Below are 23445 nucleotides of genomic sequence, written 5' to 3'. Positions count from 1 at the left end.
GACCACACACGGGATTTCTCTCAGTCTTTAGAGCCTGGCCAAAGCAAGGTCAGGAGTGCCTGTCTCTTCCCTGGTAAATGGGCCCAGAGAATGAGAGGCTCGGCCTTCTCTAGACATAACCCTTAACAAGAACTTGGAGTCGAAGAGATCTGGGTGCCTCAGCAATGATGACATGCACAGTTCTAACAACAACAGCTACCATTTCAGGGGCAGGAGGTGTCTATAGATGTGGTCCCTTTTAGTTCGTAATTACCTATGATCCCTGCCTTCAGACAAGGAAACTGAAGCTCATGTTACACTGGTCTCGAGCGGCCTCAGCCTGCAATGGCTTGGACTGGGGCTTGGGTTCCCAGCCAGGGACTGGGCTGGGTCGCAGCAGTGAAAGCACCGGATCCTAGCCACTAGACCAGTGGTCAGTGACAGGGGCCCTGGCCCTTGGGCTTTGCAGAAAAAAATTCCCATAAAGACAGAAAGAAGTGAAGCAAATCAAGTGTTTATTAGGAGGAAAAAGAGCACAGTATGTGTGGATAGACACACAGGCAGGCTCAGAGGGAGAGTCCCTGAGTTGCTGAGTCATGCCCTCATGGTAGTTTGAATTACTTTCATGGGGTATTTCTTCTGGGTTTTCTTTGGCCAATCAGTTTGACTTGCCTGGTTGACAGTCCATATCTGGTATACCCCAGGATCCTCCCTGGTGTCTGCACGCCTCTCTTAGCCAAAATGGATCCTACCAAAAAGGCATCTGGGGTAGAACATCCCTTAACATAGCTCCTCTTTGGCCTCCAAGGAGCCTTTTCTGTGCATGTGTGGTCGCGGAGGTCACCTGCCTTCAGGAGCGAGAAATATGTGGTCTGTGCAGGGTCCAGCCTCCTCCCTTAATTGACCTACTATTCTTGGAGTTTTGATCATTAGAGAATGAATCTCTAATTGCTTCATCCTGGTGGGTGGGGGGGGCAGCCCATCTGCCTCCTGCCTCAACACCAGGGGTGGATTCTAGCTCCAAATGTCAGGACCTAATCCCTTTCCGCCACTGCTTTCACCTCCTAGCTAGTCACTCAGTCAGTCCTCCCATCTCTTATTACTTCATCTGTGAAGAAACTGCATATTTCCTGTAAACAAGGATGTCACATTCATCAGTGACTGCAGCCCTCCAACATGAGCCAAGGGCTGCTCTGATAGTTCAGTTGGTAAAGAATCCGCCTGCAATGCAGGAGAGCCTGGTTCAATTCCTGGTTTGGGAAGATCCGCTGGAGAAGGGATAGGCTACCCACTCTAGAATTCTTGGGCTTCCCTTGTGGCTCAGTTGGTAAAGAATCTGCCTGCAATGTGGGAGACCTGGGTTCGATCTCTGGGTTGGGAAGATCCCCTGGAGAAGGGAAAGGCTACCCTCTTCAGTATTCTGGCCTGGAGAATTCCATGGACTGTATAGCCCATGGGGTCACAAAGAGTTAGACACAACTGAGCCACTTTCACTTCACTCTACAGGAGCCAGTGAGCCCTGAGGAAATTCAGGAAGGAAAGAATACCTGCCAGCTAGCAGCCATTAGACTGCAGCCACTCCCCATATTGAGCCCTGAGGAAACTCAGGATGTGAAAACACGGGATACTGGCCCCAGATAGCTGAGGTGTGTATAAAGGGAATGAAGTGAGCCCACACACTTGCATCTTCCCATACACAGAAAAGTGCTAAATTCCTTAATTTGGGATATCTCATTTTCTTCAATTAATAACAATCTTTTTTTTAAAATCCATAAATTTAATTTTTTTATTTTTGACTACTCTGTGTCTCCATTGATGTACAGTGGCTTACTCTTCATTGAGGTGCATGGGCTTCTCCTGGCCCAAGTGGCTTCTCTTGTTGCAGAGCACAGGCTCTAGGGCACACAGGCTCAGTAGTTGCAATGCACAGGCTTAGCTGCCCCGCAGCATGTGGAATCTTCCTGGACCAGGGATTGAACCCGTGTCCTCTGCGTTGGCAGGTGGATTCTTAACCACTAGACCACCAGGGAAGTCCAACAATAATCTGTTGATGTTCATACTATCTGCCCTTTGCCACAAGACTTCTGTGTAACCTAACCCTTCCCTCTACACACACACACACACACACACACACACACACACACACACCCTTGCCTTGACTCTGTGGATCAGTTCTCCCAGAGTTACTTGAGATGCTGCCTCTTGGGCTTAAATCCTAAAAATTTCCACTGAATAAAACATAACTCTCAACTTTTAGGTTGTGAATATTTTTTAAGCCTACATCTGTAAAACAGAGATAATTATACTTTCCTCATCACAAATAGCATATGACTAAATGCAATGTGGTTCTCTGGACTGGATCCTGGAATGGAAAAAGGATATTTAGTGGAAAAACTGGTGAAATCGGATAAACTTTGGAGTTTAGTGCATAGTTTTGTACCAATGTTGGTTTCCTCATTTGAACAAATGTGCCGTGGTTATGTAAGATGTTATCAAAAAGGAAGCTGGTGAAGGGTGTAAGGTAACTAACTCTCCCTGTGTTCTTTGTAACATTTCTGGAAGTCTAAAATTATTCCAAAATTAAAAGTTTATTATTTTAAAAAGTAACTGGACAAAAGAGAAGGCTGTGTGCTCTGGGAGGCACTGCCCGTTAGTGACAGGAAAACACAAGGACCAGAGGAGGCCATCAGAGGCTTTTCTGCAGATGGACCTGTTTTGCTGGGAGGAAGGGACATATATGGAAAAGGGAGAGGGAACCCACTGATGAAGGAGAGGGCAAGGAAGGCAAGGTGGGGAACCCAACCCAATTTATGTGGATTTCTGTTCTTGATTGTTCCCAGGATCAGAGCAAGACCCCGGTGGGGTGGCCCCAGATGGGTTCTGGCCAGGCAGGCAGAGTAAACAAAGCTTTGGGGCTGTCATTCCCCTCCCCATGTGGCCTGGGAGTTCTGGGGGGAGGTGGGGGAAGTGCTGGGGCTCCCTCCATCCCAGCAACCAGGAGACAGATGCCAAATGAGAAGTGGGTGATGAGGGGGTCTCAGAAAACCAGGGTGACCTTTAGCTAGCGTGGGTGGCAATTTTTTTCTTTTTTCCTTTCCATAAACAGAGCAATTCCTCCAGGAAAGAAAATACAACACAGCCTAGGAATCTTGAGCTGTTTCTTTAAAGCCAGCGGAGCTCTTGTGAAGTTCAGGTTCACAGGGAGAGACTGGCTGGAGCAACCGAGAAACCTGAGAGGCATTAGCCTGAAGGCCTGATCAGAAGGCAGATCCAGGAAGGCCAAGGAGGGTTATGAAAGCTCTGTTTGGGGCCCGTGAGTCATCAGCCAGTCATCTTGGGGCTATGGCCTCACTGAGCCCAGCTGGAACCTCCCTTGAAAATCTACACCCCTCAATCATCACCCCACCCCCACCTCTGGGGCAGGGCAGAGCTCTGGGATGGCCTACAGCTTGCCTGGAGCTTCCACTTCATTCATTCATCAGTTCATTCATTCAAATACTCTTGGACCCCTTCAGTATACGGGCCACTGCCCTTGGCACAGAACTCAGTTTAATGAGAAAGACAGAAAATAGAACATCCTCTCTGTTGGTGGACACACACAACTGAAAGATCGGGAAAGGAAAGCTGGAGAGAGCATGACATCCACTCAGGAGTGGCAGTCAGCCAGCGAGCTGCCATTTCAGAGCACTCCAAGCGCTAGCTCTCTGAGCAGGGCAGCTGCATGTGGATGGGAGCATGGGGAGGAGCAAGAATGAGGTCTAGCCAAGAGCAGGACCAAACCAGCAAGGGCCCTCTTGGACTGTGGATGAGAGTGGGACTTTATCCCTGAGGGCCTGGGATGGAGGCACTCAGATGGAGGCACCTTGAGCCGTGGTAGAATTCCAGAGACTGGGAACCAGAGGACATGGAGACCAGCTGCCCATTCTCACAGAAGCGGAGACTGGAGCCCAGAGAGGGTGAGACCTGCTGGACTAACACAGCAGGCCAGGGCCATGCCCAGCTGATTTCCAGAACAGGCTTTTTCCCATCCCTCCCACTGTATTATCTTCCAAGACTTACTTGTGGACCCAAGCAGGTGCCTGCAAACATCTCGAGGAGGAGGAATGCAGGGTGTGGGTGAGAAAATTGGACCAGTGTTTTGAATAGGCTGACCTAGGGCGGATAATCCCCTGGGGGAAGGCGGACAGGGGTGAGAGTTGACTTGCCCCAAAGGACGACGTGAGTCACTAGAGAGCAAGGCTCACACTTCCTCCTTCCTCCCGGCTTTGGTCTCAGTTTCCTGGGAGGAGGTGCAGCCTGGATTCCTGGGGGCGGCCCTCCTCTTTGAAGGTCCAGATTGGGGTGCCAGCTATCTGCACCCCCCACAACTCCTCCACATTCCCTTTCTGAGGCCCTGGTAAATTTCCATCTTGGTTCCAGGTCTGACTCAGGCTCAGCCCGTCATGTGGACATTGGCTGCAAGAAGGTTCAGCCTCCTCGCTCTCACCCTGAGCTCAGCCACACTTCCTCTGCCCTGGGCTAGTCCCTTTCTCTTTCTCCAGAAGTAGAGCTGCTCTGACAAAGAGCCCCTGGCTGCCCAGCCAGTGGAACAAAATATTGACTGCAGGGAAGGTATCTTTGGAGACCCGGTCACCAGGAGCCCCTGGATGGAAGACCAGAGATAATGACGCCATGAAAGTGAAAGTCACTCAGTTGTGTCCGACTCTTTGCGACCCCGCGGATTATACAGTCCATGGAATTCTCCAGGCCAGAATACTGGAGTGGGTAGCCTTTCCCTTCTCCAGGGGATCTTCTCAACCCAGGGATCGAACCCAGGTCTCCTGCATTGCAGGCAGATTCTTTACCCCATAGCTATCACCAATTGAGGGCCTACGATGTGTCAGGTGCTAATGCAGCCAAGAGCCCCAGGAGGCAGAAATATTCATGTCCTCGTTTCACAGAGAGGAGAGAAGGTGGACCACAGTCACTGGGAGTGAATGTCTATGACATCCAGGCAGCATCCAGGACCCACTCGGGACGAAGTCATGGATTTTATTTTTTAGATAGTTATTTATTTACTTCTTTATTTGGTTGCGCTGGGTCTTAGTTGTGGCATGTGAACTCTTGGTTGCGGCGTGTAGGATCTAGTTCCCTGACCAGGGCTGGAACCCGGGCCCCCTGCGTTGGGAGCGAGGACCCCCAGCCACTGGACCACCAGGGAGCCCCAGGTCATGGATTCTCAGTGGGTGGCTGACAAGGTGGTGTGTTTTGCCCCAACTATAACCAGCTGCCCAGGTGAGGTGCAGAGTGGGCGGAGAGCTCGGTTTGACTGTTGTTGGGGTTTCCGACAGGAGCTGGGAAGGTTGTGCAGGTAGGAAGAGCGGTGAGGAAGGAGGGGCCAAGGTTCAGGGAGCAGGGATGGGCTTCCTGACAGCTGGGGTTGGGGAACCTGAGAGAAGGAGGAGGGGCGGGGAGGGGCCGAGGTCAGTCAGTGAAGTTAAGGAGACTTTAGTGCAGGCTTTAGTCCTGGGCTCTGAACCGTGGGGTGGCCTCTGCTTGCAGGATGAGTTGTTTGCTTCCTGTTGTGTCCTCGGCCCACAGTCTGTGGGGAACAGGCCATCCTTGAATATTTATGGAGTGAGAGTGTGGCTACTAGGGGGGATCTGGGGTGGGATCACTTTCCTCTTTCTACCATGGTGTTTTATTTTCTTTTCTTGAAAATTTTTAAAACTTTGTTTGTTTTTGGCTGCTCTGGCTAAGCAGAGGCTCCAGGCACATGGACCTCAGTAGTTGCAGCTCGAGGCTCTAGAGCATAGTTGTGGATCATGGGCTTAGTTGCTCCTCAGCATCTTCCCGGACCAGGAATTGAACCCACATCCCCTGAATTGGCAGGCAGATTCTTATCCGCTGAGCCATCAGAGAAGTCCTACTATGTGTGTTGTAAAATAATTTTACTATTTATTTTTGGTTGTACCAGGTCTTCGTTGCTGGGAGAGCTCTTCTCTAGTTTTGGGGAGTAGGGGCTACTCCCCAGTTGTGGTGTGAGGGCTTCTCATTGTGCGGCTTCCCTTGTTGCAGAGCACAGGCTCTAGGGCCCTTGGGCTTCAGTAGGTGCAGCTCGTGGGCTCAGGAGTTGCGGCTGCCAGGCTATAGAGCACAGGCTCAATAGTTGTGGTGCATGGACTTCGTTGCTCCGTGGCATGTGGGATCTTCCCAGATCAGGGATGGAAGCCTTGTCTCCTGCATTGGCAGGCAATTCTTTACCGGTGAGCCACTGAGGAAGCCCACTGCCATGCTTGTTTGTTTTTTTAAAATAACAGCTTTATTGAGCTATAGTTTACCTTTTAAAGGTTTTTTAAACAGTAGTTTTGTTTATATTCAGGGCTTCCCTGATGGCTTAGCTGGTAAAGAATCCGCCTACAATGAGAGAGACCTGGGTCTGAGCCCTGGGTTGGGAAGATCCCCTGTAGAAGGGAACAGCTACCCACTCCAGTATTCTGGCCTGGAGAATTCCATGGACTGTATAGTCCATGGGGTCACAAAGAGTTGGACACAACTGAGTGACTTTCACTTTCACTTTGTGTATATTCACAGAAATATACAGCCATCATCACTATCTAATTTCAGAATATTTTCGTGCTAAGTTGCTTCAGTCGTATCCGACTGTTTGCAACCCATTGGACTGTAGCCCGCCAGGCTCTTCTGTCCATGGGATTCTTCAGGCAAGAATACTGGAGTGGGTTGCCATTTCCTCCTCCAGGGATCTTCCCAACTCAGGGATGCAACCCAAGTCTCTTACATCTCCTGCATTGGCAGGCGGGTTCTTTACCACTGAGCAACCTGGGAAGCCCCTCAGAATATTTGATCACCCCCAAAAAGAAACCTCAGACCCACCTTCCCCATCCCCTCAGTCCCTGGCAACCAGTAATCTATGTCTCATGCATTTGCCTCTTTGGGGCATTTTTATCAGTGGAATCACACAATATACTGTCTTTTGTTTCTGTCTTCCTTCACTTAGCATGTTTTCAAGGTTCACTCATATTGTAGCTTGTATCAATACTTCACTCCTTTTTATTGTCAAATAATATCCCATTGTATGAATATACCACATTTTGTTTATTCGTTCATTAGCTGAAGGGCACTTCGGTTGTTTGCATTTTTTTTACTATTATGAATAATGCTGCTATAAACATTCATGAACAGGTTTATTTTTTTAAAATATGTTTATTCTTATTTATTTGGCTGTGTCAGGTCGTATTTGTGGCACGTGGGATTTTTCGTCGTGGTGCATGGGCTTCTCTAGTTGTGGTGTGCGGGCTCCAGAGTGCACAGGCTCAATAGTTGCAGTGCTTCGGGTTAGTGAGTTGCTCCAGGGCATGTGGAATCTTAGTTCCCCGACCAGGGATTGAACCCACATCCCTTACATTGGAAGGTGGATTCATAACCACTGGACCACCAGGCAACTCCCTCATGTACCTGTTTCTTTGAAGATACATGTTTTCATGTCTCCTGGGTATGCATCTGAAGAGTGGAATTGTTGGGGGAATTTTTACATTGTTTCAATTTTTTACATAATTCTTTGTTAAAAGTTAAAAGATTCCTTTTCTAAAAAGATGAGCTGATTCCACAGGAAAAAAAAAAATGGAATAATATTTGAGATAGGAAAGAGGTAAAGATGGGTGGGGAGTTGAGACTGAGGCTACCACCTGGTTGGTGAATGACTTTGAGCAAATTCCTGCCCTTCTCAGGGCTGGGCCTGTGAAAAGGGGGTGGGGCAGGGTTGGGCAGGACAGGAGCAGAGGGTTCAGCTGGAATGAAGACTTTTCAGGGCCCACCCAACCCTGACAGCACAAGGTCTTGAAACTGGCTGGGTTTCCACACCTGGTTAGAGAAACAGACAAGGAAATGATCTGGCCTCTTGAGTTCTCTCCCTGAAAGAATAAATAACATGATGCAGGTATTCCAGGCAACAAGCCAAATTCAACCTAGAAGAATGTTTTAGGTCACTCCCTCTTCAATTCCTCAGTGAGATGAAGAGATATTTCACTCTACCTGACATTTATCTTCCACTCTAAAACAATCTCAAACTAAAATGTGCATAGGAAATCCTGGGGGCGGGGATGGGCTGGGGGAAAATCCTGGGGATCTCAATAGTCAAATCCTGAATCCACAGGGCTGGGATTCTGCAATTCTAAAGACCTACCAAAAATAAAAAATAAAAAAGACCTACCAAGTAATATCAGTGCAGCTGAAGACTCTTCAGAGTCCCTTGGGCAGCAAGGAGTTCAAACCAGTCAATCCTAAAGGAAATCAACCCTGAATATTCATTTGAAAGACTAAAGCTGAAGCTCCAATACTTCGACCACCTGATGAGAAGAGCTAACGCACTGAAAAAGACCCTGATGGTGGGAAAGATTGAGGGCAAGAGGAGAAGGGGGTGGCAGAGGATGAGACGGTTGGATGGCATCACTGACTCAATGGATATGAGTTTGAGCAAACTCCAGGAGACAGTGAAGGACAGGGAAGCCTGGTGTGCTACAGTTCTTGGGGTCGCAAAGAGTTGGACATGACTTAGTGACTAACCAACAGCAACCACAAGCTGATACGCAGCCCATGATTTATTTACTTACTTATTATAATTTTTAAAATTATCTATTTATTTTGTTTGTTTTTGGCTGCACAGGGTCTGTTGCTGCACGTGGGATTTCTCTAGTGGCAGAATGCAGGGACTACTCTTCATTGCCCTGCTTGGGTTTACTGCAGTGTCTTCTCTTGTTGTGGAGCATGGGCTTGGTTCCTCTGTGGCATGTGAGGTCTTCCCATACCAGGGATGGAACCATGTTCCCTGCATTGGTAGCCAGATTCCCAACCACTGTACCACTCAGTTCAGTTAAGTTCAGTTCAGCTCAGTCATGTGTGACTCATCCCTGTCCATCACCAACTCCCAGAGCTTACTCAAACTCATGTCCATCAAGTCGATGATGTCATCCAACCATCTCAACCTCTGTCATCCCCTTCTCCCCCCACCTTCAATCTTTCCCGGCATCAGGGTCTTTTCCAATGAGTCAGTTCTTTACATCAGATGGCCAAAGTATTGGAGCTTCAGCTTCAGCATCAGTCCTTCCAATGAATATTCAGGACTGTTTTCTTTTAGGATTGACTGGTTGGATCTCCTTGCAGCCCAAGAGACTCTCAAGAGTCTTCTCCAACACCACAGTTCAAAAGCATCAATTCTTTGGTCCTCAGCTTTCTTTATAGTCCAACCCTCACATCCATGACTACCGGAAAAACCATAGCTTTGACTAGATGGACCTTTGTTGGCAAAGTAATGTTTCTGCTTTTTAATATGCTGTCTAGGTTTGTCATAGCTTTTCTTCCAAGGAGCAAGCATCTTTTAATTTCATGGCTGCAGTCACCATCTGCAGTGATTTTGGAGCCCCCCAAAATAAAGTCTGTCACTGTTTCCATTGTTTCCCCATCTATTTACTATGAAGTGATGGGACCAGATGCCATGATCTTAGTTTTCTGAATGTTGAGTTTTAAGCCAACTATTTCACTCTCCTCTTTCACTTTCATCCAAAGGCTCTTCATTTCTTCTTCATTTTCTGCCATAAGGATGGTGACATCTGCATATCTGAGGTTATTGGTATTTCTCCTGGCAATCTTGATTCCAGATTGTGCTTCAACCAGCCTGGCATTTCACATGATGGACTCTGCATATAATTTAAATAAACAGGGTGACAATGTACAGCCTTGACATACTCCTGTCCCGATCTGGAACCAGTCTGTTGTTCCATGACCAGTTCTAAATGTTGCTTCTTGACCTGCATACAGATTCCTCAGGAGGCAGGTCAGGTGGCCTGGTATTCTCATCTCTTTGAGAATTTTCTACAGTTTGTTGTAATCCACACAGTCAAAGGCTTTGGCAAGAGTCAATGAAGCAGAAGTAAGATGGCGGAGCAGAAGGACGTGTTCTCATCTTCTTTGAACACTCCAAAACTACAACTTGCTGCTGAACAACTGTTGACTGGAAAATGCTGGATCCCACCAAAAAAAAAGATACCCCCACGTCCAAGGGCAAAGGAGGAGCCCCAGCAAGATGGTAGGAGGGTCGAAATCAAGTTTAGAGTCAAACCCCTTGCACGCCAGAGACACTCAGAGGGCTCAAACAAAACTTGTGCTCACCAAGACCCAGGGACCCCACAGAGACTGAGCCAGAACTGTGCTTGAGTGTCTCATGAGAAGGTATGGGTCAGCAGTGGCCTGCCACAGGGGCAGGGGCTCTGGGTGCAGCAGACCTGGGTGTGGCATAAGCCCTCCTGGAGGAGGTCACCGTTAACCCCAGCATAGGGCTGCCAGAACTTACACAGGACCAGGGGAACAGACTCTTGGAGGGCACAAACAGAACCTTGTGTGCCCTGAACCACTAGGAAAGCCTAGTTATTATAGTTTTCATTGGAGTGTAGTTGATTCACAGTGTATGTTAGCTGTGTTAGTGGCAGGTGTTCAGCAAAGCAAGTCAGTCACACGTATACATGTACCCACTGTTTTTAGATTCTTCTCCTCTATAGCCCCTCACAGAGTATTGAGTAGAATTCTCTCTGCTATATAGTAGGACCTTGTGAGTTACCTATTTTATATATAGTACTGTATATATGCCAGACCACAATTTAAATAGCAAGGCTCTAGGGAATTCCCTGAGAGTCCAGTGAGTTGTGAGGACTCCATGCTGCCACTGTAGGGGGCTAGGGTTCAATCCCTGATTAGGGAACTAAGATCCCACAAGCCATGCAGCATGGCCCCAAAAAAAAAAAAAAAAAAGGAATCAGAATAAATAAACAGTAAGACTTTATTCCTCCTACACAAGGGAATGAAATAGCACTTTGAAATTTTGCCATTATCCATTAGGGAAAGCATGTATTTTGATGAATCTCTCATAATTACGATGACTAGGTGAGTGAGGGAACAAAATGCTTATGCCTGTCCCAAAAAGAGCATGAGGGAAAACAACATCATTTTGTCCTTGCAATAACCCTGTGAGATTAGAAGGTGGTCCCCATTTTGCAAATGGGGAGGGTGTTCAGAGAGGGTGAGCAAATGTCAGAGCTATGGCTTGTTCTACAGCCTGACTCCAAACCCAGTGCCCATTCCCCCACACTGCCTGGTCCCTACTTCCCTCTCTCCCACATCTCTGGAACTGTCATTCAGCCCTGGATTTGGAAATAGTTGCAAGCTCTAGATAGAAAAGGGATTGAGGATATCTAAGCGCCGGGATCTACTCCTACAGACATGCAAATTTATGTGACAAGGATGTGCCAGGCAGCAGCATTTATAAGAGAAGAGCTGGAAACTCCGTTAGAAACACATAGTAGAATTGCTCAAAGATGACTTAAAACTGTAGCAACTGCCTTCCTGTTGCATCACCTGTCATTTCTTTCTTGATTTTCATTACTACCTCTTGTTTGTTTCTGTCTATGTCTGTCTCATCTATTAGAATGTCAATTCTTGAAAGACAAGAACATTGCTGGGTTCCTAACGTCAATGTTCAATCATTTTTGTGGAATGAATGAACCTGAGCATTTTGAGAAAGCAAGTAAAGGTCATTGCAGGATGTTGCACACAGGATACCATTTTTGTTTTAAAAAATGTTTGAGTGTAGGTAGAGAAAAATCTGTAAGACTGAATATTAATAACTTTGGGATTGGGACTGGGGATTAGGTAGGGATGATTCTCATTTTCCATTATTTCAGTCTGTTTTTTACTATGAACATGAATTTCCTTAGTAATAATAAAAGTAAATTAAAAAAATAATATTCTAGACTTTTATCTATAGGTGCCAACATTGATGTCTGGGGATGTTTATTCCAGCATTATTTATAGTGGCAAAAAGTAGAAATTATCATTTGCCCGCTTTAAAAGGGCTTCCCAGTTGGCACTAGTGGTAAAGAATCTACCTGCCAATGCAGGAAACATGAGAGACTCAGGTTTGACCCCTGGATCAGGAAGATCCCCTGGAGGAGGGCATAGAAACCCACTCCAGTATTCTCAGCTGGAGAATCCCATGGACAGGGGAGCCTGGTGGGCTACAGTTCATGGGGCCACAAAGAGTTGGAAGCGACTTAGCATGCATGCAACACAGAACTCCATTCCTCTGGAGAGCCCTCCGACTCAGAATGAATCCTTTTTTTGTTTAGTGACTCAGTCGTGTCTGACTCTTTGCAACCTCGTAGACTGTAGCCTGCCAGACTCCTCTGTCCATGGGATTTTCCAGGCAAGAATACTGGAGTGGGTTTCCATTTCCTTCTCCTGGGGATCTTCCCAACCCAGGGATCGAACCTGCAGCTCCTATCACATCTCCTACATTGCAGATGGATTCTTTTACTGTTGAGCCACGAGGAAAGCCCTAGAATGCATCTTTTAGTAAGTCAATATAGTATTTCTTTATTTTTAATTGAAGGATAATTGCTTTACAGGATTTTGTTGTTTTCTGTCAAACATCAACAAGAATCAAACATAGGTGTACATAGGTCCCCTACCTCTTGAACCTCTCTCCCACCTCCCTCCCCATCCCACCCATCTAGGTGGTTACAGCCCGTCTGATTCCCTGAGACATACAGCAAATTCCTATTGGCTATATATTTTTCATACAGTAATGTTACTCTCCATACATGTTACTTCCATGTTACTCTCTCCATACATCTCACCCTCTCCTCCCTTCTTCCCATGTCCATAAGTCTGTTCTGTCTGTTTCTCCATTGCTGCCTTGCAAATAAATCCATCAGTACCATTTTTCTAGATTCCATATATATGTGCTGCTGCTGCTGCTAAGTCACTTCAATTGTGTCCGACTCTGTGCGACCCCATAGATGGCAGCCCACAAGGCTCCCCCATCCCTGGGATTCTCCAGGCAAGAACACTGGAGTGGGTTGCCATTTCCTTCTCCGATGCATGAAAGTGAAAAGTGAAAGTGAAGTCGCTCAGTCGTGTCTGACCCTCAGAGACCCCATGGAGCACAGCCCTCCAGGCTCCTCCGTCCATGGGATTTTCCAGGCAAGAGTACTGAAGTGAGGAGCCATGGACTTCTCTGATATATATGTGCTAGTATACGATATTTATCTTTTTCTTTCTGACTTACTTCACTCTGTATAATAGGTTCTAGGTTCATCCACCTCATTAGAACTGACTCAAATGCATTTCTTTTTATGGCTAATATTTCATTGTGTATATGAAGCACAACTTCTTTATCCATTCATCTCTTGATGGACATCTAGGTTGCTTCCATGTTCTAGCTATTATAAACAGTGCTGCAATGAACAATGGGATACATGTGTCTTTTTCAATTTTGGTTTCCTCAGGGTATATGCCTAGGAGTGGGGTTGCTGAGTCATATGTTAGTTTTATTCCTAGTTTTTTTAAGGAATGTCCATACCATCTTCCATAGTGGCTGTATCAATTTACATTCCCACCAACAGTGCAAGAGCATTCCCTTTTCTCCACACCCTCTCCAGCATTTATTGTTTGTAGACATTTTGGTGATGGCCATTCTGAGTGGTGTGAGGTAATATCTCGTTGTAGTTTTGATTTGCATTTCTCTAATAATGAGCGATGTTGAGCATCTTTTCATGTGTTTGTTAGCCGTATTGGAGAAAAGTCTATTTAGGTCTTTTTCCCACTTTTAGATTGGGTTGTTTGTTTTTCTGGTATTGAGTTGTATGAGCTGCTTATATATTTTGGAAATTAATCCTTTGTCAGTTGTTTCATTTGCTATTATTTTCTCCCATTCTGGTAGTTGTCTTTCCACCTTGTTTATAGTTTCCTTTGCTATGCAAAAACTCTTAAGTTTAACTAGGTCCCACTTGTTTACTTTTGTTTTTTATTTCCTTTACTCTAGGAGGTGGATCATAGAGGATCTTGCTTTGATTTATATCATTGAGTGTTCTGCCTATGTTTTCCTCTAAGAGTTTTATAGTTTCTGGTCTTACACTTAGGTCTTTAATCCATTTTGAGTTTTTCGTTGTGTATGGTGTTAGAAAGTGTTCTAATTTCATTCTTTTACATATAGCTGTCCAGTTGTCCCAGCACCACCTACTGAAGAGGCTATCTATGCCCCGTGGTATATTTTTGCCTCCTTTGTAAAAAATGAGGTACCAATAGGTGCATGGATTTATTTCTGGGCTTTCTATCTTGTTCCATTGGTCTATATTTCTGTTTTTGTGGCAGTACCATACTGTCTTGATGACTGTAGCTTTGTAGTATAATCTGAAGTCAGGAAGGTTGATTCGTCCAGCTCCATTCTTCTTTCTCAAGATTGCTTTGGCTATTCGGGGTCTTTTGTGTTTCCATATGAATTGTGAAATTTTTTGTTCTAGTTCTGTGAAAAATGCCATTGGTAGTTTGATAAGGATCTTACTGAATCTGTAGATTGTGTTTGGTAGTATAGTCATTTTAACAATATTGATTCTTCCACCCAGGAACATGGAATACCTCTCCATCTGTTTATGTCATCTTTGATTTCTTTCATTGGTGTCTTATAATTTTCTGTATACAGTTCTTTCATCTCCTCAGGTAGGTTTATTCCTAGATATTTTATTCTTTTTGTTGCAGTGGTGAATGGGATTGATTCCTTAATTTCTTTCTGATTTTTCATTATTAGTATATAGGAATGCAAGTGATTTCTGAGTATTGATTTTGTATCCTGTGACTTTGCTAAATTCACTGATTAGCTCTAGTAATTTTCTGATAGCATCTTTAGGGTTTTCTATGTATAGTATCATGTCATCTGCAAACAGCAATAGCATTACTTCTTTTCCAGTCTGGATTCCATTTATTTCTTTTTCTTCTCTACCTGCTGTAGCAAGGACTTCCAAACCTATGTTGAATAATAGTGGTGAGAGTGGACACCCTTGTCTTGTTCCTGATCTTAGGGGGAATGCTTTTTGCCACTGAGAATAATGTTTGCTATAGGCTTATCATATATGGCCTTTACTTTGTTGAGACAGGTTCCTTCTATGCCCATTTTTGGAAGAGTTTTAATAAGTGCTGAATTTTGTCAAAGACTTTTTCTGCATCTATTGAGACTATCATATGCTTTTTCTCTTTCAATTTGTTAATATGGTGTATCACATTGATTGATTTGCGTATATTGAAGAATTCTTGCATCCCTGGAATAAACCCAACTTGATCATGGTGTTTGAACTTTTTAATGTGTTGTTGAATTCTGTTTGCTAGAATTTTGTTGAGGATTTTTGCATCTATGTTCATCAGTGATATTGGCCTGTAGTTTCCTTTTTTAGTGTTGTCTTTGGTTTTGGTATCAGGGTGATGGTGGCCTCATAGAATGGGTTTGGAAGTGCTCCTTTCTCTGCAATTTTTTGAAAGAGTTTTAGAAGGATAGGCATTAGATCGTCTCTAAATGTTTGATAGAATTCATCTGTGAAGCCATCTGGTCCTGGGTTTTTGTTTTATGGGAGCGTTTGATCACAGTTTCAATTTCAGTTCTTGTAATTGGGTTGTTCATAATTTCTATTTCTTCCTGGGTCAGTCTTGGAAGATTGAACTTTTCTAAGAATCTGTCCATTTCTTCCAGGTTATCCATTTTATTGCCATATAGTTGCTCATATAATCTCTTATAACCTCTCCTTTTTAATTTCTAATTTTGTTGATTTGATTCTTTTTTTCTTGATGAGTCTGGTTAAAAGTTTGTCAGTTTTCTTTATCTTCTATAGTATTCTTAAAAATTAAAGTTTGGCCACCAGGAAAGACTGAACAAAAATTATTCCCCTCCCCCCTAAACAACAAGGAAACAGCTTTAATCATCTCTTTCCTGACCCACAAAAACAGGGAAGTAGTTGGAGCTGAAGCCTTTAAATCTGAAATTTCAGCTCCTAAAACATTGCTCGTTGCTCAAAGGTGAAAATCCACACATTTTCTTCTCCAATATTTTCCCTATTTGTGAGTTTATTTCCATACAGCATGCATGCACACATACCCTGTACTCACTCACATGTGCTCTTACATGCACGTGAGACACTATTTTCTTGTGTGTGTTTGTTGATTAATTATGAGAATAACAAACTTGATGTGTGCAGAGTTTCAAAGGTGCTTTGTCCACATCAAAGTCACCTGAGTCCTCTTCTCTGAAAGCCTTAAAAATCAAATTACACAACCAAGGATCACTACTTTGCCAGATGCTGTTCACAGGCTGCATATTGACAGGGGAGGAGGGGCAGAGAAAAAGTCCTCATAACTGATGTTTAGGTGGGAAGACAAAGAGACAACCTCCATCACCTGGATATGCTAGGGTATAAAGCCTAGTGTGCTGTCCTCAGGCCAAACTCTAACACTAAATCAGGATCAGGGACATTATTCAAACTAAGTAAATGGTCTAACATATCTGCATCCATATCTATGGATTTCTTTTGCTGCTGAACTACTAACTGGCCAAAGTCTTGAGCAGCTCTCACAATATCTGCTTTTCCATCTTCAGGGAACAGCACTTTCGCTGCCAAATGGCAATCTTTGTCATGACTTTGCAAATTCTGGTGAGTATTTGGAACCATCTAAGTCAGTCCAGATATTCCTGATGTTTTAAAATTTCATCCATCAACCTGGAATTATTTCTTTTGACAATCCCCTGGTGGTCGTAGACGCTGATGTAAGAGATGCCCACGGCAGATCGCACCACCAAGCTTGCCATGTCGGAGAAGCTGGGCTCCTGCTCCTCCTCAGTGATCACCAGGCTCACGTACACAGGCAGCTTCTCCAGGGAACTGCCGTCCGCGCGCCACTGCAGCTGCAGGTGGGCAGGCCGGGCCGGTCCCCTGAGCGGAGGCCAGTGGTCACGGCGGTTGCCGCCGGCAACCTGGAGCTGGCGGAGCTGGGAGCTGAGCGGTGCTAGGACCGCAGCGGAGGCGGCGGGGCAGCGGCTCCGCCTGGTCCAGTTCTAGTTGCCGAACCGCAAGCGAAGCGGGGAGTTGAGCTTGAGATGAGGATCAGGCCGAACCGGGCGTGCAGCCACCCACAGCAGCAGCTCCTACTGCCCGATCATGCACTCATGGCTCCCGGGCGTCCGCCCGCTCCCACCCCGGCGGCGAGCCAGCTTCCTATCCAGCAGTCGCCCAGCGTTCCCTGCCCCCGGGCCCCAAACCCGTTCTTTACACTTTCCACAAACCCCTAACCTCTTTCTGCTGTCACTACCTCACCTCGCCGCCCCCCCGCCCCCCACTTCCCCACTCCCATCCCCACCATCTCCCTCCATCACCTGAATGATTGAACCATGCAGACCTAGGTCTGCAGACCTGAGTTTGCACACCTGTTCTGCCACACTAGGGAGTTAATTTGAGTCCCAGTTTCCTTCTTTATACTTAGAATTCCCAGATTCTTTGGGACTTTCTCTTTCTTTTGGCTATGCCAGGCGGCATGTGGGATCTTAGTTCCCCGACTAAGGATGGAACCCCTGCAGATCCCTGCAGCACGGAGTCTTAACCACTGGACCGCAGGGAAACTTAACCACTGGACCGCAGGGAAGTCCCTCCTTTATAAAGTTACTAACAGGATAATGCTGCCTCCGCCAAACAGTTTTAATGAGGGAAGTATTGGAAAGGGCTTTGTAAGCTGCAAAGCTCCTTCCAGATGTTAGCTATATGGGTAAGATATCCACCTAGCCCTCTGGATGGATGTCATCGCAGATGATTACTCGCTCTAGTCTTTACTAAACAAGAAAAAAAAGAGAGATTTGGGGGTATAAGTTTTGTAATTCACTTACCTTAATAACATTAGGCAAGAGCTGAATCACAACCCATGATTACAGCCTGGGCAAAAGCTTGCTAGAAACATTCTCTGACATTTTTAGCCAAAAAGTTGTTCATTCCTCAGTGTTCTCCCTCTTTTGCATCCCACACTCAGCCAGCGACTGACTCAGTCTTAAGAAAGAAGTAGCATGAATTCAGCAACTTTGTATATAGCATCTTCTTATATTCCAACACTGAGCCAGACTTCCTTAGGTAAGAAGAGAAACTGGAACTGGAGATCTTTAAGAGACCTAAACAGGGGACTTTCCCTGGTGGCACAGTGGATCAGAATCCGCCGGTCAATGCAGAGGACACAGGTTGGATCCCTGGTCTGGGAAGATTCCATGTGCCGTGGAGCAACTAAGCCCCTATGCCACAACTACTGAGCCCACATACTGTAACTACTGAGGCCCAAGTGCTCTAGGGTCTGTGCTTCACAAGAGAAGCCATCGCAGTGAGAAGCCTGAGCACCTCAAGGAAGAGCAGCGCCTGCTTGCCTCGATTAGACAGAGCCTGCACACAGCAACGAAGACCCAGGGCAGCCAAAGATAAATTAAAAAAGACAGAGACCTAGGCAGAAGTTGCCAGAGATGTCATAAAGGGGATTCAGATATGAGGTGAGAGGCTGGAGCAGATCAGTCCTAAGATCTCTTCCAACTGTAAATTTCTATGGAGAAGAGCTCCTGCCCTTTTGAAGCATACAATCTAATCAGGGAGATAGATGTGAAGAACATGTAGAGACTTCCCTGTCGGTCCAATGGGCTTCCCTGGTGGCTCAGGTGGTAAAGAATCTGCCTGTAATGCAGGAGACCTGGGTTGGATTCCTGGGTGGGGAAGATTCCCCTGGAGAAGGGAATGGCAACCCGATCCAGTATTCTTGCCTGGAGAATCCCATGGACAGAAGAGCCTGGCGGGCTACAGTCCATGGGGTTACAAAGAGTCGACATGACTGAGCAATTAACACTTGCCTTTTCCAGTGGTTAGGACTCTGTGCTTCCACCGCATCAGGCATGTATTCCATTCCTGGTCTGGGAACTAAGATCCCTGCCAGGCCAAAAAGAAAAAAGATGAAGAGACAGTAGAGAAAAAGTCCTGAGCAGGAATGAGCGTTGCCTATTTAATTACCATTGCAAGTATGTTAGTTGCTTAGTTGTGTCTGATTATTTGTGACCCCATGGACTGTAGTCTGCCAGGCTCTTCTGTCCATAGGATTCTCCAGGCAAGAATACTGGAGTGGGTTGCCATTCCCTTCTCCAAGGGATCTTCCCAACCCAGGGATCAAACCCAGGTCTCCTGTATTGCAGGCAAAGTCTTTACTATCTGAGCCACCAGGAAAGCCTACCTCTGCAAGGAATGGTGACTGTTTTTCAACTGGGGGAGGCCTGTGGGTTTAATTCCTCTAGGAATCCTTAAAATTGTTGTTTAGTACCTAAGTCATGTCTGACTCTTTTGCAACCCCATGGACTGTGGCTTGCCAGGCTTCCTGCTAGTCAGTGGGAAGCTAGAGGCAGCTACTTGTCATTGCTACTTGCTTTCTGGACACTGCTGGGACATTGTAGAGCTCACAAACTCACACACATTCTTTGTTCTGTGAGGTACGCAGGATCATTTTTATCCTCATATTGTAGTTGAGGAAACTTAGTGAAATGCCTTACCCTTTATCTAGTGAGGTACAGGCTATGCTGAGACCCACTTATCCTGACCTCCAGATGAGCGTATGAGTGCTAGATCACTTTAGTTGTGTCTGACTCTCTGCAACCCCATGCACTATAGCCCTCCAGGCTCCTCTGTGCAGGGGACTCTCCAGGCAAGAATACTGGGGTGGGTTGACATGCCCTCCTTCAGGGGATCTTCCCAACCCAGGGGTCAAACCCATGTCTCTTATATCTCCTGCATTGGCAGGCAGGTTCTTTACCACTAGCACCACCTAGGAAGCCTCAGATGAGTGCTTGTTCCTTAAAGAAGATTGTCACGTGAATTTCAAGACTAATGTTAGAGTCAGGACTTTAAAAAGCTGATGTGTGTGGAGAAACTTTGTCATATCTTGACTCCCCACTTTCCATTTCTAGACACACACAATGATGATAAAGTTAAATGTATTATTGCAAATGCAATAATATTGCATTTGAATGTGTGCTCAGTCGTTTAAGTCGTATGCAACTCTTTGTGACCCTATGGACTGTAACCTACCAGGCTCCTCTGTCCATGGAATTCTCCAGGCAAGAATACTGGAGTGGGTTGCCATTTCCTTCTCCAGGGGATCTTCCCAACCCAGGAATCAAATCTGTCTCTCTTATGTCTCCTGCATTGGCAGACAGGTTCTTTACCACTAAGGGCTTCCCTGGTGGCTCAGACGGTAAAGTGTCTGCCTGCAGTGTGGGAGACCCGGGTTCGATCCCTGAGTTGTGAAGATCCCTTGGATCTTCTGCTTGGATCTTTACCACTAGTGCCACCAAATCAAATCCATGAATCTGGTAAACTTCTGGAATAGTGCAGTTTGGTAGAAATATAATTTGTTTAATTTTCTAGAAGCTACATTTTATAAATAAAAAGGCACAGAGTAAATTAATATATTTAATTGAATATATCAAAAATATTTTTAAAACTTATAATCAATATATAATACTAATGAGATAGTTAAAATTCTAAGTCTTCAGAATCTGGTGAGCGTATTATGCCAATAAGACATCTCAATTTGAACTAGCCACATTTCAAGTACTCAATTTGACTTGTAGCTTGGACAGTCTTGGTCAGTGCAGTTCTAAAAGTAGAACTGCTAGTATCTGAGGCTGACCCTGACCCACTGCAGTACTCTCGCCTGGCGAATCCCATGGACGGAGAAGCCTGGTGGGCTAGAGTCCATGGGGTTGCAAAGAATCCGACGTGACTGAAGCAGCTTAGCAAAGCACAGCACGGTGAAGTTGGCAGGCATCTTTCTGGGGACAGAATATCTTCTGATGTCCCTCATATCACACAAAACAAGCATGTCCTGGGCCATCCTTCAAGAAAAAGAAATGAAAAGGAACTACAGTTTACTCAACTTTTTAAATCGTAGAAGATTATATTGGAAGGGCTCTCTGAGATGATCTAGTCCAGAAGTTGACAAATTTCAGCCCTGGGTCATATCTGCTCACTGCCTGTTTGTTTTTTTTTCTGCATCCTGAAAGCTAAAAATTATTTCTACGTTTTTTAAACAGTGACAGACTTTATTCTTTCGGGCTCTCAAATCACTGCAGGTGGTGACTGCAGCCATGAAATTAAAAGACACTTGATCCTTGGAAGAAAAGTTATGATCAACCTAGACAGCATATTAAAAAGCAGAAATATTACTTTGCCAACAAAGGTCCATCTAGTCAAAGCTGTGGTTTTTCCAGTAGTCATGTACAGATGTCAGAGTTGGACTATAAAGAAAGCTGAGCGTTGAAGAATTGATGCTTTTGAACTGTGTCTTGGAGAAGTCTCTTGAGAGTCCCTTGGGCAGCAAGGAGACCTTGGGCAGTCAATCCTAAAGGAAAACAGTCCTGAATATTCATTGGAAGGACTGATGCTGAAGCTGAAACTCCAATCCTTTGGCCACCTGATGCGAAGAACTGACTTATAGGAAAAGACCCTGATGCTGGGAAAGATTGAAGGTGGGAGGAGAAGGGGACGACAGAGGATGAGATGGTTGGATGGCATCACTGACTCGATGGACATGAGTTTGAGTACTTAGATGAACTCAAACTTACTTAGTTTGAGCTCTGGGAGTTGGTGATGGACAGGGAAGCTTGGCATGCTGCAGTCCACAGGGTCGCAAAGAGTCGGACACAACTGAACAACTGAACTGAACATTTTTAAATGGTTCAAAAAAATTGAAAAAAGAATGATGTTTCATGACATGTAAATAGTATATGAAATTCAAAAGTCAGTGTCCATTACAAAAGTTTTTCAGAACACCTCCACCCTCATTTGTATACATTTTGTCTATGGTTGCCTTTGAGCTTCAACAACAGAGTTGTCACAATGATAAAATGACCTACCAAGCTCAAAGTAGTATTAACTGGCCCTTCACAGAAAAAGTTGGCTGACCCCCGGCACTAAAGCAAACATCCCCATTCTGCTGGTAGGGAGCTGAGGCACAAAGACATGCCAGGCTTGAGGTCATGTCATCGGCCAGAGGTTGAAATGAGACCTCAGTGGTTACTGTTCTTTTCATGACACCATCACATAAAAGATGGTACCCAAAAGCTTCTCAGTTTATCAGAACAATGACTGCTTGGTCCTTTTATGTGCCTGTCTGCTCCTCACCTGCAAGCCCAACCTAGGCTTTAGTAGGGGCCGCTGCATCTGTGGTGCAGTAGTACAGAATCTGCCTGCAATGCAGGAGACTCTGGTTCGATCCCTGAGTCAGGAAGATCCCTTGGAGAAGGAAATGGGAACCCACTCCAGCATTCTTGCCTGGGGAATCCCGTGGGCAGAGGAGCCTGGCGGGCTGCAGTCCCTGGGGTTTCAGTCAGACCTGACTGAGTGACTGAGCACGCTGCATTGTAACCTCGAGAGGGCAGCACTGGCTAACGTGACTCCAGAGAGCAACCTCTTCCAAGAAATGACCAAAATAGTACACTGTTGGGTCTTTAAAAAAGAGACAGAGGAAGAAAAAAAGCAGGTCAAAAAAAAGGGCCCGAGTTGCTTTTGATGGTGGCATGCATACATACTAGTACAGTGTAAGATATTAAAAAAAAAATTTTTTTTTTGACAAATTGCCAAAGGTGAGTTCAAGCTCAGAAAATACCCACATCTAGCTAGAAGTGAAGGCAGGCAAATTGGTAGCAAAATGAAAGTAGGCATTTCAGAGAAAAGCACCCACACATTAAAACAAAAACAAAAACAAAAGAAAACTTTCTGAGTATTGAGGGAAGACTAAGAGGAATAGTAGAGTGGGTTGCCATGCCCTCCTCTAGGAGGGGATCTTCCCAACCCAGGGATCGAACTCAGGTCTCCCACATTGCAGGCAGATTCTTTACTGTCTGGTGGCTCAGACAGTAAAGAATCTGCCACCCACACATTAAAAAAAAAACAAAAAAAAAAACTCCAATTCTACTTTCTGAGTATTGAGGAAACATGGAGAGGAAATTAGTCCTCCTGGAGCCTTAGGGACAGTTTAAGTAGGTGAGTGGAGCTATGCTCATGACCCAGATTTGTACTCGTTCTGAGGGGGCTGAAGAAGAGCTTCCATCTCTTCATTTTGGTGAGGTCTAATCATAAAATGTGGCTAGTGAGGTTTGCAGCCTAGTATGAGGTATTTAGGAAGTATAATTAATATTTGCAAAGGGCTGTAAAATCCTACAGATTAAAAGGTGTCCTGTGGAAGATGCAAGATGGACTGGTGTTACTGTGAGGGCAGATATATTTTTGTGGGTGTCACCACTGTTGTTGTTTACTGAGAAGGCAGAGGGAAAAAGTAGGTTAAGGCCAGGTGGCACAGTCCTTCAACGTGACTAAGAACTGGGCCACATGAAACCTGTCTGGGCAGACTATCACATCAGATGGTCTAGAGAAATTTCCCCAAGAATGCATAAATCCTCAGAGGCAGAATGGTTAGCTTCATGACACATAATCACGCCTGGAAGAAATCTGGTGGGGCTAATTAGAAAAACACATATGGCACTTCCGTCTTTACAAGGAAGGGGACTGAATTGTATTACTCAGCAAATATTTT

At 45.4% G+C, this 23445-nt stretch overlaps 1 pseudogene; it reads right to left on the bottom strand.

The window, feature by feature from the left end:
• Positions 1–16094: 16094 nt before the first annotated feature.
• LOC122707442 lies at positions 16095–17640 on the bottom strand (annotated as a pseudogene).
• Positions 17641–23445: the final 5805 nt, after the last annotated feature.

Source organism: Cervus elaphus, chromosome 14, assembly GCF_910594005.1.
Source record: "Cervus elaphus chromosome 14, mCerEla1.1, whole genome shotgun sequence".
Classification (NCBI taxonomy): domain Eukaryota; kingdom Metazoa; phylum Chordata; class Mammalia; order Artiodactyla; family Cervidae; genus Cervus; species Cervus elaphus.
Note: the sequence above shows the minus strand (reverse complement) of the source record. Positions and strands in the feature narration are given on the sequence as shown.